Below are 20,245 nucleotides of genomic sequence, written 5' to 3'. Positions count from 1 at the left end.
TATGCCACGATTTATCTGCACATTTGACACCAGTTGAACATAGTGTCCTAAAGCAAAGCTCCATGAGATAAGCCTGGGAGACCAGGCCCCTAACTCATATGGTTCTTTTCCACAAACCTCACACAAAAGGTCACCCTTCCGCTATAAACATCTGAAGTCCCTGCTAGTTTATTCCACACCCTTTAAATATCCAGGTGGTTTCATTAGATGTCCCATGGCCTCCATCTGTACATGTAAGCTGTTGATCTTCTGATCCTCCTGCGTTGAGGATGAGGAGGGGCAGCTGCGTAGGTCCTTAAGCGGGCATGCTGGATTTTATGGAGTGGATCAAGTACCGGTCTTAACTCCTATAAAACGAATGTTTTGATGGGTGGTGGGAGGGTAGATGTCTGGCTCCCATACTCCTAATCTGAAACTATGGCCATGTGCTGTATCTCTGCTAAAGCTGAAAAGACCATGGGCATGACGAATGACGCAATACCTCAAGTAGACAGACAAGTGTCTGTGGTTTTTCCGCTTGTGCCATTCATCTAATAGATTTAAGGAGAATTAGTCACCACTGAAGGCTGGAATATGCTGTTTCTCCCTTGATAAGGTTGAAAATCGGATTACTACAGAGTAGTCTCGCTGGGTTTGCCTTGGACCACTCTTGAAAAGCTGCAGGCTAAGCCAGTGGTTAATGCTGCACTGCCAGGTGGGGGCTACCTTTACTTGTGGATCAATTACAAAATCCTACCCAGGTTGGGGGAGACGGGATGGGGCAAAGGGAAGAAGGGACAAAATAACAATAAACTTGGAGCACCAAACTTGGAAATTGTTAAGAAGACTGATAGAACTTGCAATACTCTGAGATTTTAAATGATGCAGGGTTCAGGCAAATAGAAATAGTAACCCAAATCTCCTGCCCCTTCGCAAGCCTTTCCTCTCCAAACCACTGTTTAAGCCTCAACAGTCCACAATACAATGCACTGCTGTAGTACGCGTCCCCGCTGGAAACTCAGTGCTGTCGTGCAGCCGGGCCACACTGCGTATCTGGAATATATTATGTTACTTGCTCTATGGCTGTCGGTTTGGAGACACCTCAAATAATTAGTTCTCTTTTAGTCTGTCTGCACCTAAAAGTGGTTTGGCAGCCTTGGTGACACATTGTTTTCTTTTTCTTTTTGTTTCTGTCCAGATCTGTATCCATAGAGGTTGTATCCCCTGGAGATCTGTCTCCCTCAGTAGAGAATGGCCAGACAATATCAGACCAGCCATATGTCCCAGAGTCCAGGTTGAACCCTGCCATCAGAGTACAATTACACTAACATCATTAATCAAGAGGCGAGCAAAACAATCCTATATTAGTTCAATTGCTATTTTTGATTTGTGTATATATGTTTACATGGTCTTTTTTTTATCTCAACTATGTGAATGATGGGCTACTCTAGGATGGTTCGAGATGGATACATACAATGTAGGTACCGTAAAAAAGGAGAGGAATGCAGAGATGGTGCTGAGTAGGCATGTGGAGATATGTTTAAAACAACACAGGTAGTATAAGGGGATAACAGAAGCTTTAAAAGCACAGCTATGGAGATTTGGGGTTGGGGCAAGAGAAAGAGCTTTTAGGGTAAGAGAAAAGGGGTGGTACTATGTGAGACATAATTTACTTTGTGTTTTTTGGTAATGTTAGCGTAGACACTCCCTTGTTGTATTTCAGAATGTTAGCCAAATCGGATGGATGTTAGAAAGAGTTTATTTACAAGATTAGCGTGAGTTCAGTGAGACAAAGGTAATCTGAAATTTGTAACATTTGTAAATATTCAAAATATGCAAATTTACTGAGTCAATTATGATCAGAAAGCAGTGTACTTCATTGAAGACAGACAGATGTGCAAGCTGCTAAGACAATGGTGACATTCTAGCAGTAGTAAACCATGCTGGTATACAAACAAATTCTATCTAGAATTCTTGTGTTAATCCCAGCTACTGGTAGTCAGCTGCATCCCAGTACATAGTTATTTTGCCCACCATGCCCATTTAGTTTGGACCCAGCCATTTGTAAATCAATCTTGGCCTTGCTCAAATAGACCCAGTCCAGCCAAACTGTTAGGCGAGGTCCTCCGTGAACCAGAACACAAGAAACCCAAGACCATTTTCACTCAGATTGAGGCTCTCCTATTAGGTGTAGGTTGGTTCCAGTGGCACAATGAGCACAGGACTCATTTCTTGGCATACCAGTTGTACGTGTGGTGTTACACAGAAGTGTACAAAGAATGATGATTGAAATCACAGAATTAATCTCAGCCTCTGGTAACTTAACTACTCAGGGCAGCATCCTAGACCATCATTATTCTGCACACCATGGTTCCTCAGTTGGGACCCAGCCATATGCAAATCAGTCTTAACCATGCTCCAATAGGATCAATCCAGTCCAAAATTCCAGGTCTCATCCTCCCAGAACCGGACACAGACAATCCAAGATCAAGTTTGCCCTTTTTGGGGCACTTCAATTGGGTGTAGTAAGCCACTCTGTTCATAAGGAATGTTAGAACTCACTGGGAACACATGTTTTGTTATATTTTGTTATGTTATGTTAATTTATGTCATGTTATGCTATTTTATGCAGATTTGTAGAGTGCACTAACACCAGAGAGGGTATTCTGGTGCTGAGCAGATGTGTTTTTAACCAAACCTAGGGCCTAATGAAACTACTAAAAAAGCCTGGTCTTCAGCTTCTTGTGGGATTGAAGAAGTGAGGGGGAAGATTTTATGTGTAGTGGAAGGTCATTTCACACTTCTGGAGCAATGTAGGAGAAGGGTCGGCCACTGGATCTGGGTTTCTGTATGCTAGGGATGTGTGAAGTAGGAGTCTGAATGAGCGAAGATGTCTGGAAGGTTTGTGAAAGCAGATACAATTGCTGAAGTATGCTCGGCCAGTGTTATGTAGTGCCCTGAAATTGTGGGTGAAGAGTTTGAATTTTGTTTGTTTGTGAATGGGGAGGCAGTGAAGCGCCTTCAGGTGTGGTGTGATGTTAGTGCAGGCTAGGAGGTTGAGACTACACTCCCACCAGACAACCCACCAGGCCCTCCCCAAGGTCCCCTGCATCCGGAAAACCAAAGACGGAGGAAGATCCTTCTTCCACATCGCCGCCAAGATCTGGAACACCCTCCCCATCCACCTCAGGCAATCCCCCACCCTGTCTCAGTTAAGGAAGGACTTCAAGACATGGCTCTTTGACTGATCCCTCTCCCCTCCCTCTTTCCCCCAGCACCTTGAGACCCTCACGGGTGATTAGCCGCGCTATACAAATCCCTGATTTATTGATTAATTGATTGAGACTGATTATCGTCGCTGTGTTCTGAATGTTCTGCAGCCTTATGGTGAGAGTTTTTGCTCATCCCAGCATAGAAGCTGTTCCCGTAGTTCAGCCTACTTGTGACTGGGGCGTGCATGACAGTTTTCGGGGGGATGTTTGGGAACAATTTGAAAATCTTCATCAGTATCCTCAGGGTATGGAAGCATTAAGCAGTGATGGTGTTGACTTGGGCAGTTATGTTGAGTTTCTGTCAATGACTATCCTCTTGGTGTGGGTGCTGGGGATGGTGTCGATCTTAGCTCTCGTGAAGTGCCTTTCCCAAAGATCACAATTTCGGTCTTGTCAGTGTTTAGCTGTTGTAGTGGAGGATTTCAGTCATTCTGGCATTGAACTAGATCGATACTGGGCATCTTGTCCATAAGGGAGGGAATTGGGTTGCATTCCATCGGTGCAAGAGAGGACGTTTCTGTCATGAGAGAAGATGATGTTTGCTAGCTGGATCAAGAGTGTGCTGAAGAGGGTTGGGCTCAGGGAGGATCCTTGAGGGACTCCACAACAGAGATAGTTGGGGCCCATGATGTATGGTACCAGAATACCTGAGTGCGTCCTGCCAGGAAGGTAGGAGCAGATCCATCAGAGTGTGTATCCTTGAATAATGATGATGTGCATAGGTGCTGAATTAGGATGGGGTGGGAGCTGTGACAAACAGTGCAAAGAAGTCTAGGAGGATAAGGGTCTCCCTGTCTGCTCCATCCAGAGTCAAACAGATACCATTCATGATGGTGATGAGGCCAGTTTCTGGGCTGTGGAGGGGTCTGAAACTAGACTGAGTGGTGTAGAAGGGTGGGTGGTTAATGAGGTTATCAGTGACGTGTCTGTCGATGATTATCTCTAAGGCCTTGGCCAGGCATGGTAGCAGTGAGATTGGTCTGTATTTGGTGATTGTTGAAGGGCCGGCAGAGGGTCATGTCAGCAATGAAAGGAAAGTTGTATATTTCCAAACATCCAGAAAAGTCACAAAAGAGGTGGAGGCGTTCAGAATGTGTTTTCAGCATGACACTGAATGGTTGAAGTCTTCTGGAATACACATGGTGGAGGCAATCATATGATTGGTTGTTGGGTGTTGAAACTTTATGGTGGCAGCGGTTTCATCTAGGATGAAGACAGACCATGTGGTGAACAGTGGTTCTTTGAATTAGATCGGGATGCTTTTTGTGGGGTCTATAGAGTTTAGTTTCAGGTTGAAGTTGTTGTAAAAGGCTGTGATTTTGTTGCTCATGATTTGAGACATGTCATAATTGAGGTCCTGTAGCGGTGATCAATTTGGAGAGAGACACTGGTGAGTTGAACTATTTCACAATGGTGATGATTTATTTGCTTCTGTTGGTGCTGGCATCAATGCTGTCCGCCAGATCAGCACGTTTGGTCCAGAACATTTGGTGGTAGCATCTCAGCGTGGATTTGAATGTGCTTCATTCTGCATTTTCTGGATCTGTCACCATTTGTGCTACAGTTGTTTGTAGTGTTGTTTCATCAATCCTAGTTCATTTCTGGACCAACTGACCTGGAGTCTATCTCTTGTTGAGATTATGTAAGCAGTGTGTGTAGGTTTGTAAATGGAGCTGAACATGAACTCACTAACAGTGGTGAACTTTTTAAAACAGCAGGGAATGTGTACGTTTAAGGAGTCTGAAATCTCTGAAACAATGGTGAGTTTCTGAAAGCACAGAAAGACCATGGCCCTCATTCTGACCTTGGCGGTGTTTTCGCGAGACCGCCGAGTTACCGCCGCGGTGAAGACCGCCGACCGCGGCGGTATGCCGCTGTGCGCATTCCGACCGCTGGGAGCGTTCCGCCGGGAAACCGCCAGCAACCACACTGGCGGTCGGCGGAGAAGTGGAGACTGGTCGACCTCCAGCGCCACGCCAGCAGAACACCGCCCACAGAATTACGACCCACATATCTGTGTGGCGGTCTTCTGTTGGCGGTGTTCTGTTGGTGGTCACCTCCCCATGGCTCCCGTCGCCTCCCGGAGGACCAACGCACAAGGTAAGTGAGGGGAGGGGGAGGCGGGGTGTTGTGTGATGTGGGCGTGCATGGGGGTGTGCGTGTGAGTGTGTAGAGGGGGTGTGTGAGTGCGTGTATGCGGGCGGGGGGTGCTGCTGTGTCTATGGGTAATGTGTGCTGTTCGGCAGGTGCGCATGTCTGCATGTATGTGTGCGGGTATGTGTCCCCGTTGTGTATGTGTGTGTAGGGGGTGTGTATATGTGCATGTTGGGGGTGTGTGCATGTCGGGGTGCATGTATGTGCATGTCGGGGTGGGGGTGGGGAGGGGGTTCATACCACCTCTGGGGGGTGGCAGGGGGGTGGAGGGTGTGGGGGGAGGACTCGGGTGGGTAGTGGGGGGTGGGGGAGACCCCTATCAGTGCCAGGGAAGGAATTCCCTGGCCCCGATAGTGCTTACCGCCATGGTTCGCATGGCGGTTCCCGACTGCCAGAAACCGCGGCGGTAGGCAGGGTCATGATACCGTTGGCGGTCTTGGGACGACCGCCGGGCCGGAGTGCGCAAACTCCAGCCCGGCGGTCATGACCGCCGTGGCGGTCGGAGTGGGGAAGTGGCGGTCGATCGCGGCGGTGACCGCTGCGGTCAGAATGCCATTTTTCCGACCGCCGGTCTGTTCGCGGTCCGACCGCCGCCTCTCCGCCGACCGCCAAGGTCAGAATGAGGGCCCATGTGTCTATGTGGGGGATAGGAAATTGCTGAGGCTACAGTGACCTTCTAAAAGCTGTAAGCATAATTTGCAGATACACAGAGCAGAATAAAGCCACTGAGATGATGATGAGATTCTGAAAGAAGTATTCAAATGTATTTATAAGGGGAAATGTATTTCAAAGGAAATGACGGTGAACTACTGAAAGAAGAATTCACGCTCATACCTACAGTAATTACCACAAGTGGCATCACACCACTGAAAAATAAAGTGAGGAGCCCAGTTCTGGAATGGCGTGGGAACCGGCTAGATCGCAATTCCATTGGGCATTATGGACCAGGAATCAGGCTCCAGGACTGGTCCCTGCAGTTTCTCCAGCCTGTGTCCCTCCGGATGCAGTTTTAGAGCCTGTTCTGGATGAAGGCAGCAGTTCTCGCACAATCAGTGTGTGAGTCTTTGTGGGAGCAGCCGACTCTGCAAATGGCTGCTTCTCCCTGTCCAGTGTGGCAACTCCAAGGTTGTCATCCTTAATGCCTTTCTCATTATGTCTTTTTCACTTTGATCTAGTGGTTCTTGAGCTGGGTCTCGGCAGTATTTACATAGTTAATTTATTTTGTTCAAGTTGTTCCTGGGCTGCCTAATTCACCAGGGTTGCACAGTGCACAGCCAATACATTTTAATGGGTCGTCCTTGAATTTGGGGAGGGTGGGCAATTGTCACATCTCATCTCCAAATGGAGGAGCTGATGAGAGGTAACATGAGGCATCTTATCAGTTAGGCTACCAAGGCATAAACTGATAGTGTGTGTGGAAGTCTGTGTTCATTTCTTTTTTTTTTAGGTTGATTGCATCCGTACTGACATAGATGTGTGTCCTGTATGAACGTCTGGAGTGTGTACAATCGTAAGCATTTGTTCAGCACACTATAACTTGCTTGTCCCATAATAGTCTTTAGGGTAAGAATTATAATGCAGTGTATGTGCGTTTATAAAGCGTTTATTAACTCGATAAGACACTAATTCAACCAATGTATTTCAAAACAGTATTTTGTTTCAAGGTTTTTACTACTGAAGAAGTGACACAGAAATACCTTATAGAAATGCTTCAGATCGATTTAGACTTAAACTAATGCAATGGAATACTTGAGGCTGAATTTATCAACACTTTGCACCAGTTTTACGTCACAAAAGCGAAGTAACGCACAAAGTGTTGATTTTCAAATTACTTTTTTAGCACAAAGCATGTTTTGCGCTGGAAAGTAGCTGCAAAGTAACACAATGTTTCTACTTTGCCTCAAGGGGAATTATTATGTCGCTCCCATGCAACCATTCATGGATTTTATGCAATTCCCTAGCCACTAACTTTGGTAGATAGGGTTTTACACAAAAAAAACATGCCTCCAGGAAGCAGGTGTAAAGCTAGATAGAGAAAATGTTACATTTCTAAAACGTTTTCTAAGTTTACAAAATGCTAAAAGTGTCAAACTATGTCAAAACATATTATTTTATACTGTACCTGTCCCCTCCCTGTACAAAAGCTATGTTTGACACCCTTACAGTACGTGTATTGGAGCATGGCAGCCTAAAGTGTACCCCTGCAGAGAGAAAAATAAAACAGCACCATATAATAATAGATAAGGCGTTCACTCCCTTTCACACAACTGAGGATGCTCCATTGCATTGCATGAATTCTTTCTATATTTGCCCTCTAGTTTTTGTTCACCTGGGTAGCAAATTGGAACTATGTGGGGGCAGTGCTTAATTTGTAAATAAAAATGTGCCGGTGCCCAAAGCTCTCCTCTGAAACACAGGCTCAAATTAATGTGGGGTGTGCAAAATGTGGTCCATTTGAGTCAAGAAAAATATGCCAGTACAGTTTTCATATCTCATTTATGCTTGTCAATTTCTTTTGAAGCAGAGTTTATAATCATAATATTAATGAATATACACGTGCAGACTTTAGGCTGGCTGTCACTAAATGCACCCCTTCTGAATCTGCCTTGTCCGACTCCGCTTTCTTGCTGTTCTGCCCCCTGAATCTCCCTTTTTAATCCCACCTACACAGTTTTCCTATTTGAAGCTTTCTGGAGTTTTTTAGGGCCGTGAGCAAAACGCTCCGTCCCCTGTAGTAATCTCTCTTTGGGCTTCCAACCACGCCCATGTCACGTCAGTCACATTCATAGGTTTGTGGGCTTGCCTTTTAAAATCTGCTTGCTTTCATTTCCATGAATGGCATGCATACGTCATGCCTTTTCCAGTGTTTAGCCTACCTACACCGCACCGGTAAACTGCTAAAAACATACGAGGCTCGTTGTTTTCAGCATGGTTTCCGGACTACTTTATCTCTTTATTTGCCATGCAGCGCAATCATGCTGGGGTTTACATAGCGCAATCGTGCTCGGTTTTTCCGTTTTCAATTTCAGCACGATCGCGCTGAATTTTACATAGTGCGATCGCGCTGCGTTTTTTTTCTTTTAATTTATGTGGAAAGAAAAGTCCAGTTAGGAGTTTACAACGCTAATAGCTCTAACTCGAGCAAATGCGAGACTCATTGCATTGAAAATGCTCGTTTTATTCTGCCACTGGATGGCCCCATAAGATTCATCCCACCTGAGCTACAACTTCCCAGCAGTTAGCCCATAGAACTCAGCCAAGACACACCTCACTGCTGACCCAGAGAGATGGAGGATCTATTCCCCAACAGAACACCAAGTCCTGTCCGTATAAACAGAAACATGATCTTTCTGACATAATGGTGATCTTGAAGCACTTAAGCAAAGATGCATTTTCACATGAGTGTGAAGGCACTTAAGGTACCACCTCCTTACCTAAGGGCATCACATATCACCAAAAGAAGGTCTGATTTATTGAGGACTTTTCCAGACTTAAGACAGATTTAATGCTGGAAAGATCTTCCCTTTTGACAGTGCTTTGAGACTCACAACTGATTTACTCCAGTCAACAGGATGAAACCCACACTTGTGCAATGTTTACGAAAGTGCATACCCACACTTGTGCAATGTTTACGAAAGTGCAGGAAAAATCAGAAGTTAGTGAAACTCGATAGTGTAGTTGATTGACTTGAGTATTTTACACACTAATATATGTTCTCCTAAACATCACTTTTGAAGTTCCGAGGGGTCTGACACAGAGGTACTCTGCGAATCTTGTGGACATATTATTAACAACCACTCAGGTATAATTTACTATATATTCTCAAAGGAGGACAGAATATCCAATTTTTCAAACATGGGAAGGCGAATGAAATAAAAAGACAGTGAATTTTTTTTTTTTTTTTTAAGAAAAAAGGGGTAATCGCGTTAATAAAAAGTTCCTAAATACAAACTAAAGCACTAGTAGGAATATGGAAACATGAAGTCAGGAAAACGTGTATTTTTCCTTTAGATACATTAGATGTACATCTATAAACAGCTGTAAGTCAGGTGCTTGAGGATGCAAGATAAGTGAAAATTGGAAACAAGCGCAACCTACACACTGACATTGTTGCAACCAACAACATTTGTAAATATCTTATGATTAAAATATCCCAAAGCAAATCAGGCACTGAGGGGTATATTTACTAAGATTTTGCTTGCTGCTTGCAACACAAAAGTGAAGCAAATCGATGCAAAATCTTTTTTTTTTTTTTATAGTTTGCTTTCCAGCAAAAAAACATGTTTTGCACTGGAAATTCACTGGAAAATAATGCATCACTGCACTACTTAGCACCAAGGAGGTATTTCATGGGTGGAGCATAGGCTTCCCATGCAACCACCCACGGTTTTTGACACAAAACGCTATTTTCTAAAAAAAAAGTTGTCAGGGCTTTGCGTCAAAAAATAGCACCCATATCAACAAGGCGCTATCATGGAAAAATGCTTTTATTTCTCCTTTCTTTTCCAACTTTGCATGTGTGCTGCTCTCTACAGCACACATACAAAGTGGGAAACGTTTTAAAGCGAGTCCAAGCATAGTATTTTGCAGTGGAAGGGTATGTCTTCCAGTACAAAACCTATGCTAGATGCACGCAGACACCCTTCCACTATGGTGCAAATTTGCGTGTGTGGCGCTCTGTGCTAGGGACAGTGGAGGAGAGTGCCACGTCTGTGTATATCTGGCACTTTCCTCACACAGCGCAGCACAACATTTTTGGCTGTGCCATTGTGCTGCGTGAGAATTCAGTAATTCTCTGTCTGAGCTTTGCGCTGTCAATATATGAAGATGTACTCATTCCTCCTGGCTCTCTGCACCCTCGTTGATACGTGTGTGAGAACGCATAACCATTATATGGGGACTGGACGTTTATCACAGTGTTGGTGGGTAAAACTGACCAGTAGCGGCTCGCGGGCCCCAGGCGGGGCGGGGAGTTGTGGGAGTGGGATGGGAGGGAATAAACATTTCATTTACTTTAAACAAATAGATACACCTCCTCCACCACTCCGCTGTCCCTCAATGCGCCTCGCTGCAGGCACAGGCTCCCAGCCTGCCCTGCACCAATCCTGCTGCTGCTCAGAGGAGCATCAGAATTCCCTGGGAGCACCCAGCCAGGGGCAACTGTGTTGCTGGGCTGGAGAGAGCCTACAGCGCGTGAGTGTTTGGCTGGCCCACTGTGAAGGGGGAGTGCTGAGCACTCCCCCTTATTGCACATCACCCCCGTGGCCCGCCCCTTTCAATGAAAACGATAATAAAAATACTTTATTATAATTTTCTTTAAAGGGTTTTGCAGCTGCCATTGCTGGCGGGGGACAACCAGTGCTTAATTTATAAATAAAAACGTGCTGATGCCCAAAGCCCTCCTCCTAAATATGCGGCTGCTGCAATCAAATGTGCGAACACAGAATCCTGAGGAAGCATAAAGGGCCTCTTCAATCCATTTACAGTCACTCACAGCCCCTTTACCTCACTCTTGCAGCTTTCTGCTTTCTCCCTTTGTGATGCTTTTTTGTTTTTCACTTCCTCCATCTTTCCCATATGATTCTATTGCTCGCAGTAAATGCTTGAGGCTGAAAATTAAGCGCTGGCCCTCAAAAATAAGAGCCGGTGCTCCGCACCGCAAACAACAAGCACAAATTAAGCACTGGGGCCGATGCTCCTCCTCCAAAACGCAGGAGCCGCCACTGAAACTGACAAATCCAGACAAATGCTTTCAGTTTGAGGACTTGCCGGGCAAAGCATCTGTACAAGTGTAGGTCATGAACATCCTTGGCAGAATATTGACAGAATACAATATCATGACAATAATATCAATCAACAAAATATCGAAAGGAAAGTCTGTCCTGTATTTTCTCTATGTTACTCCACAAATATGTGACTTGGTGAAATGTACAAATATATCTTCTAGAATCCTTAAATCCTCATGTGCACTCACCTCTTCAATATTCTGTCTATTCAATACTATTGTAGCGATAATCTGTCCAGTTGATATTATTGTCATAATATTCTGTTCTGTCAATATTATTCTACCAATATTCTATTCTGTAAATATTTGTGTAATAATATTCTGTTCTTTCAATATTCTTATAACAATATTCTGTCCAGTTGATATTATTGTAATAAAATTTTGTTCTGTCAATACTATTGTATAGATATTCTATGCTTTCAATATATTGTAACAATGATTCTGTTCTTCGGATATATTATTATAGCAATATTCTGCTCTTTCAATATATTTGTAACAATATTCTGCCCAGGAGATATTACTGTAACGATAGTCTGTCCAGTTGATATTACTGTAACAATATTCTGTTCTGTCGATATTATTGTACTAATATTTCATTCTGTCAAATTTACTGTAACAATAGTCTCTTCCTTCAATATTCTTGTACCAATATTCTGTCCAGTAGAGATCACTGTAGCGATAGTCTGTCCTCTTGAGATTATTGTAACGATGTTCTGTTCTGTCAATATTACTGGTCAGATATTCCATTATGTAAATATATTGTAACGATACCCCGTTATTTTGATTTACTTGTAAAAATATTCTGTCCATTCGATATTATTGTAGCAATAGTCTGTCCACTGGTAATTTTTTTTAACAATATTCTGTTCAGTCGCTATCACTGTAAAATATTCTATTCTGTCAATATTATTGTACCGTAGTTTGATCTTTCGTTACTCTTGGAACGATATTCTGCCCAGTCGATATTATTGCATTGATTTTCTGTCTCTTTGATATTCTGACTTCGGTGTTTCGGAATAAAATCTCCTGGGAATCTGGAGTTGTACTCCAAGGGGCTTGACCGTCTCCTAACCGAGTGGCCCAAACCCGCTCACTCTCACGATAGAAGTCAGGCTCGCGCCACTCCCCCCCCGGCTGCTGGAATCCAAGGAGTGACGTGAGGAGCCTGCTATGGCCCTGCTCAGCCTCAGAGCGCGTGGGCTCCTGTAACCCAATAAACTGCTGCGCTTTGATTCACGCGGGCGCTGCTGTTCCTCAGCATCTGAGAGGGTGACGCAGGGGTCATGTTCTGATTAATGGGCAATATTTAATTTCTAGAGACCAGGCGCAGGCTGCCCCAGCATCACACGATCTTCAGGGTACGTGCACTCGAAATGTTCATGAGGTGCCAGCGATTGACTGCAAACTGGCTGGAAACTTTTGGCCAGTCTGGGAATGTCTGCAAGACGTAGGGAATCTGAGTTTAATGAACTTTGTATGGTCTTACTTTTCTTGTTTCAAAAGCACAGTTGTCCAATTTTCCTGCTGATGAATTAACCTGAGAGACGTTCTTTACCTTTGTTTATTCCAGAACCACCTGCTACAGAGAACTGTACTCCCTGCCCAGAGCACCCTCAGCTCCCACGCCCCCTCTCCGCTTCATAAATGTTAATGCCATGACATGTGAAATTTAAAGTTAGACTGAAATCCCGCGTGTTTTAGGCCACCACCTAGTCTGCTTGGTTAGGTCGGTGCATGGCCGCATGTTGAAACTCCTGACTTTTGGTCTGTTATAAATGATGCTTATATTGCCTTGACATGTGTTCACTGATTGGTCGGTGCAAGCTTCACCTTAGCACAAGTCAGTAGGTGCCTATGCTGCTACAAAATGTCATTGCACCCGTGCGACATTAACAAGATCATTGAAACCCACAGATGGCCCAAATCATCGTCAACATCGTTTTTTCACTGCCCGTATCTCAAACTTTTAAAGTGACCCTAAATTGTGCTCATTGCTACCACTAGAATTTCGGTAGCTCGAGCAGTGTGTGTAAAATATGAAGCACAGGCACCATAAACTTTGTGTATGTTATTCCCCATTATTTTGCTAAAATCAGTGAATCAAGAGAAAGAAAAGGCCTCATTGTTGTAGAACTTTAATTTGTGCCTGTGTGTATGCGCCTGAATATACACATCAAGGCGCTGATTTATACTTTTTTTGCGTCGCATTAGCGTAATTTTTTAAGTAAAAGCGCCGCAAACCTTCATCTGCTGAAGAACCTACCCCGAACCCCGATTAGCTTTCCAACTACTGCTCCACCATGCGCCTATTCTTGAAAAATATCAGTAAGAAAGAAGTCCTCTTTTTACAAATATTTACAAACTTCCTCAAAGTCAAGCCTAGCTTTCTGAAGTGAAACAGGATATTTTCACCCAGGCTGACACCAAAATGCAAAAACAATAGGATTCACCCCAATGCTGACTTGTCCTTTGAAGAAGACACCTTTAAGAGAACCACCATAGAATGGTGCCCAATTTGCATTCTAAGTAATACCAAACCCTTCCTCCCAACTTCTGAACAGTAGTCCACGCTCTATGCACGCCAGCCTGAATAGAAGCTACGTCCTCCTCTGGGACCTACTTGACAATGCATTGAGAATGTATTGAAAGGCATCCAGCAAGCTGCTTCACATCTAAAATACATTCTGCCATAACAGAGCAACATTTTTTCCCTTCTAAGGCTGTATCATCTTCAAGACATGCTGCATGTCTCAGAAGGCCTCCAGCAATAGCAATGGTATTCCTACATAGCCGGCCTAGAAACAGACCGCCTCGGAAGGAGAGTGACACGCAAGAACCCACTACATTGCGGAAGCGGCCCCTCCACCATGGCGGAGGAGCTTCGCCCGCTGCTAAAAGCAGAAAAATAAAGTGATAATAAAAATACTTTATTTTCCCACTTTCTTACGGTGGTGCAGGGCCAGCATCCTCCACGCTAAAGGGGGGGGGGTTGTGGTGTGTTTCTAAGTGCGCATGTCAGTTTGGCCGGCCGGCTGAGGCTGGCCAAACTGACATGCGCACTTAGAATGTTCCACCCGGCTGTGTTGCACAGCCAGGTGGAGATCAAGCTCAGTGTCTCATTCTCTCCCTCAGGCCAGTCCCGGTGCTTCTCTCATGCTAGTATCAGCATGAAAGTAGTGTCAGGATTGGGTGCGGAGGAAGGAAGAAGATCAGAGGAACTGAGGTGGCTGGAGCAGCAGAACACAGAGGCAGCAGGTGCGTTTATTTATGTTTTTATTGCCCCTCCAGGCCCCCTGCTCCATGCGCTACCCCTTATGCCCCCCAAACTGTGCGCTGCCCACACCCTTACACCCCTTCCTGGTAACAGCCGCTACTGCAGCATTGATGGTCTAGAAATGACAATAATTTAAAATTGAAAACAACACAACCTAGACTCTCTTCATTGACTCTTCCATGATCTCGAACATCAACACGACATAAAAGTGCTCTAATCATCCTGAACTCCATAAAGAATCTCATATTTCACATCTTTAGGGAGTGCTACATCTTAGCAGAATACCAGTCAAAATCCATGAATATTCCTCTACATTGCAAACAATCCTGAAGGACATTTTAGTGCTCTTCCCATGTTTATCACCCTCCTCTCACCAACTAAGCTCGATTTGCACAAATATCCTTACTTGAATACATACATGCCACAGTACGTCTGTCAGAATAAGAGCATGTTGGCGGCGTATGGCATATATTTGTTCCCTTCCAATGCCATGAACCAGCTAGAGGGAGGAACAGGGGCTGGAGGACCATCAGATCAGTGTGCTACAGCACCCACCATTCACTGCTAGCTTGGGTGCGTGAAGACCTGTGAGATTTACAGGAGAATGGTAAGTGACCTCCCCTGGCTGCGATCATAGTGCCGATTACCTAGTATCGTTGCTCACTGCTGTGATGTCACCATAGTGAATAATCCCAAAGAGATTTTTCAGTCCAAAGGAACTGAGCCCTACATAATCTCTAAAGCAGTAGATCGATAATAGAGAATAAATCAGGTAACATTGTAAAACTTCACCCTTCAGGAAGGCAGGTGAAGTTCCTGCTTTGCACAGCTTTGCTAAGACATAGGTTATCACATCTGGCTGTGCACAAACTGCGGAAGTTCCAGCAATGAGGTGTCTGATCAATATAAGGCAGAGCATCTTTGAGCTGAGAAGAGGCTTGAAAGGTTGATGTGTCAGGGTGTGCATTGCAAAGGTGGACAGCATTTTCTTGAGTGGCAACTGTCCACCTACTGACATTTGATGACCCCTGTGGCAAGGAGAACATTTTTTGAAGCTCTGAAAGGCACCTAAGCCTTGTATTCTTTTGTCAAGCTTGAAAAGTTTGGAAAACTAGGTAGTGTGTTGGCTAAATAAAATTGCTCAATTGTGGAACATTGATTTGTCTTCTGGTTCTCTGCTTCTTTGAGAGCTGAAAATCTCCTTTCATCATTATGCCTCAGTCGGGTTATGAGATCACTAAAATTATTGATGGGTAAAACATGTTCCACATCCTAGCATTGCTCCACTTTGTAACCCTTGCGCCACATTATACCTGCACCAGTATGCAAGTTGTGCGTTTCAACGCAGGGAGGCTGCAAAAACTGACACAGTGAAATCTACACGATTTCACTGCAACATTGTTTCCATCATTTTAAACGCCTGTTCGGGGCAGCCGTTAAAGTGACGGGCATATAGTAAACTGTGGGCCTCCTTCGTGCTTTCCTGCACTACCGCCGTAATTTATGGCGCTAATCCAGAAAAGCACCACAATGGCATCATAAATTATGACGCTATTGTGGAAACGAGCACCATGGAGCACTGTATGGCGGGGTAAGAAAAGTGGCGCATCGGGACCGATGCACCATTTTCTTGTAGATCAGGCCCTCTATTTGCAATCAGGGCGCACTGTTAGTGGTGTGTCACAGGCAACAGCTTACAAATGTCAGATTTCAACTGTTGTAATGTTTTTTTAACAAAGTAATGAGTATTTTTTCTAAAACATTTTCTTAGCTACATAATTAAATCTTCTTATTTTAATGCTTTTATATAGTATCAAACATCATAGTCAAGTAGTTCACTTTCAATAAACGATTCCCTGTTTGAAAAATACACATTTTCACACAACTTGCCCTAACTTAAAAATGTAATATAAAAAAACATAATGAGTAACATATCCAAAATGGTCCTATATTTTTGCTTCTCTCTCTCTCTCTCTCTCTCTCTCTCGCTCTCTCTCTCTCTCTCTCTCTCTCTCTCTCTCTCTTATATAAATATGTCCAATTGCACTTACACAAGCATCTGACTTATCCTTCCCCTACTTCCGTGTAATTCCCCCAAACCCATAGGTGTGGTAGACTCCTGACATGCATTGAATCTGTTTTCAATAAAAAGTTTTTGAAAACATCACAGAGTCCTGTCTCACCCTCCAAGACATTTTGACACTTCTGTGTGTGCACTCGGGTGGGATCTTACCCCTACTTTCTACTGGCATTTAGCACTATTTTCTTAGCCCAAAATGCACCCTTGTACCCAGATGGATGTGAGGTGCGTTTTGCACTAAGAAACAGTGCTACATGCAGCAGAACACGAATAGCGAGCGTGGGTGGCTGTTCGCAATCGCAAAATGTGCTCTTGCGGTAGGAGTTTTCCCTCATGTTACTCTCAATTACGCAAGAAGGAGGTATCAAGTAATTATTGATAATTCTACGTCGATTTGTAATGTGGAATCACCAAAGTTACTCCAATTACTCCGGCATAATCAGAATTCTGCCCAGGCCTAATATAAATGCATGTAACACAAAATAGTATGGCCAGTTTCATTTTTGCCAAACTAATGCTATCAAAGTGAAAGGGTGTTCAGAGCAATCATCTGTTCATTCAGAATTCATTTTAACAGTTAAGCGCTGCTCTGTAAATTTGAAAAATCTTGGGTGCAATTCGTTTTGGCAATCAGGAAGTACAAGTTATTTTAAAACTTGAGGCCTAAGCATGTATTTGAACTGTTTACTAATGAGACAGCCAAGCGGCCACAGACAAAACCTAGAAGAAGCTAAAGACAAGAGACCAATAATCAGATTGTTTAAATTACAGGGTTTGCTTAACAGCTTACAAGGCTTGCAGGCAGCAACACAGTGGAGGCAATTGATGCCCCTAGCAGACTCTCAATTGTGTACCTACTCCTCTTCCAGGTAGCCTTTCATCACTCCTCTATATCTGTTCTTTGTACTTCTTTTTGAAGAATACTTGCCCACCCTCCCATTTGTATGTATGCATGTATATTGTATATAGTACTACTGTAGAGCAAATCCAGTGCTTAATTTGTAAAGGAATGCGTGCCGGTGCCCGAAGCTCTGCCGAGCTGTTAAATGTCAGTGTACCGAATGCCAATGCTGTGTAGACTTAAATTCACTTCCGTCTTCTTTTATCCACTTCCAGACAATGTTACCCCTATATCTCACTCTTTCAGGTTCCTGCATTCTCACTTTGCAACAGTTTACCGGATTTCTCTTCCTCCTGCTTTCTGTGTGTGTGTTTTTCCCTCTCTTGCTCTCAGTGACTATCTGACCAGGAAAAATAAGTGCAGGTTCCAAAAAATAACAAGCACTTACAATGCAATTGGTCTCGCATTTGCTTGAGTTAGAGCAATTGGCGCTGTTAATGCATAACTGGACATTTCTTGCCACATAATTCCAGTGGTCCTTCATATAACTAAAGAGCTAGCAGGCCTACTGGAATATTCAAACAAGGCCATTAAAACACAAAATATAACACAGCTGTCAAACACAAATTGCAGCCATAAGAGAGCATATAAAGACACTGAATGGTGTGAGGGGTTATTATGTTGGGGTCCACACTAGCCTATTGTGGGGACTAGAGATGATCTAGACAGAAAGAGCACATTGTGGTGAACATTTTGAAGGGGGTCCCATTGTCCTAGGACCACCACAGGCTGACTTACTAAAAAAATGTTTTGTAAAAGTAATGCCCTGCAAAGCATTATGGCGTGCGTTTTTGTGCCACAAATATTAAAGTATGTTAACTGTAATGCTCAGGACAGCCCTTAAAGGACACCACAATAAAAATAACATTTGTAAGAAAAATGGCCATGTAACCATATAGTTAGCCCTCTAGAGGATATAACCACATGAAAAGAAAATTACAGCAAGTAATACAATGTAACCATATATTTATCCCCTAGAGTGTATAATGTATTACATATCTTCAGGGCTAGCGGACCTACTGCAATGATAATACAAACTAGGCTCTTAAAACATAAACAATGACCTGCTGTAAAACAAATGTTCCAGCCATAATAGCGCTTACAAGGACACTCAATGGTAAGGGGGGCTATTATTTTGGGGTCCCCGCCAACCTAGTGTGAGGACCCAGAGATGATGTAGCCAGAGACAGCACGTTGTTGTGAATATTTTGAAGGTGGTCCCATTGTCATAGGACAAACACAGGCTGAGTTATGGCCTTAATATTTTGTAAAAGTAATGCACCCACAAAGCATTATAGGGCGAGCTTCCCAAGTGCAGTGAATATTGGAATCTCGGCTTTCCCTCTGTGTCTGAAGAGCTGCTTTGAGGATTTCTCTGTTTTTAACATAAACATTTACCAATTATAAGTGTTTTTTTTAAGCTATGGAGCATGAAGGAGAGAACCTAAACCAAAGTTGAAATTACTCTGATTTGGTGACAGTGTGAACAATGTGACTAGGGCTCCAATACCACTGATCAAATTTGCGCTGTTCGTGCCATGGAGCATGAAGGAGAGACAAAAGAAAACAATGTGAGGAGCGTTCCAATACCGTTGATTGAGTTTGCGCTGTTCGCACTGTGAGCACAATGACTGCCACGGAGCACAACAGGGAGATACAAAAGAAAACAATATGACGAGTGCGCCAATAGGGCTGACCGAGTTCACTCTGTGAGCATCATGGCTGCCATGGAGCACGAAGAAGACACAAAAGAAAACAATGTGCTGAGCAGTCCAATTCTGCAGGTCGAGTGTGCATTTTTCATGCTGTGAGCATCATGGCTGCCAGAAAGCGCAAGGCAAAGTGGAGAGGTAGAATGACAAAGTAGTTCGCCCACGCTGAAGAATATGGGCAATTGTGCAATTATCCATGTAACAGGGTCAGTCTGCAAGGTGGTAACAAAACCGTCCGAAGGCAGGACAAACGTAAAGCATTTACAAATGTCATCAATGGATTTTTGAAAAGCAAGCCCACTAACGAATGAATGGGCATGAGGTGGGTGTGGTTAAAAACCCACAATGCTTACACCATAGCAACCACCGGCTCAAACTATACAGTGTAAACCTAACAAAAACGCACTGTTCAGGATCAAAGTTTGTTTCATCTCATTCAGTTTTGTTGTCTTGTTTTTCTCGATCTAACTTCTTGTACTACAATATTCTGCTTTTCAACCATTTTTCACCACTAACTCTAGAAGTAGAAGAACAATATTTTGCTGTTAAACTGAATGACTTTGAGGCTGAGTTTGCTAACACCTGAATATCAAATTCCAGTCAGGTTTTCTGAGTACCTACAATAAAAATGTGTGAAGTGAATTTATATAAAATAAGTTTCATTGGAGATTATTTACATATTTGTCGGTCTTCTGAAAAACTAAAATTTAACATTTGGAAGAGGCAACAAGCCTGTGGCCAGACCTTCTTCACCATGGCAGTAGTGTATGTGATATCATTGGGAAGAATGTTATTTTATTTTATTTGGAGGAAGAAAACCTATTGGGGTGCTGTTAACAATACTCGAAGTAAATCAGTCATTAAGTCGAAGTAAATCAGCCATAGTAAATCAATCAATAAGTCAGCAAAGAAGATGATTAAATCATGAAATAGCCTAGATAGGTGACGATGACAGTGGGTCAGGAAACTGGTGGTCAATAATCATACTTATTGAGTGGAGATACTTTATCGTTCATTAGGGGGAAGAAGGGGGTTTTATAGACCCCCAGAATTGAAAGAGAACTGTCTCAGCTGCAATGGTAACTTTA

Source organism: Pleurodeles waltl, chromosome 11, assembly GCF_031143425.1.
Source record: "Pleurodeles waltl isolate 20211129_DDA chromosome 11, aPleWal1.hap1.20221129, whole genome shotgun sequence".
NCBI classification, from domain to species: domain Eukaryota; kingdom Metazoa; phylum Chordata; class Amphibia; order Caudata; family Salamandridae; genus Pleurodeles; species Pleurodeles waltl.
This window is presented reverse-complemented; position numbering follows the sequence as displayed.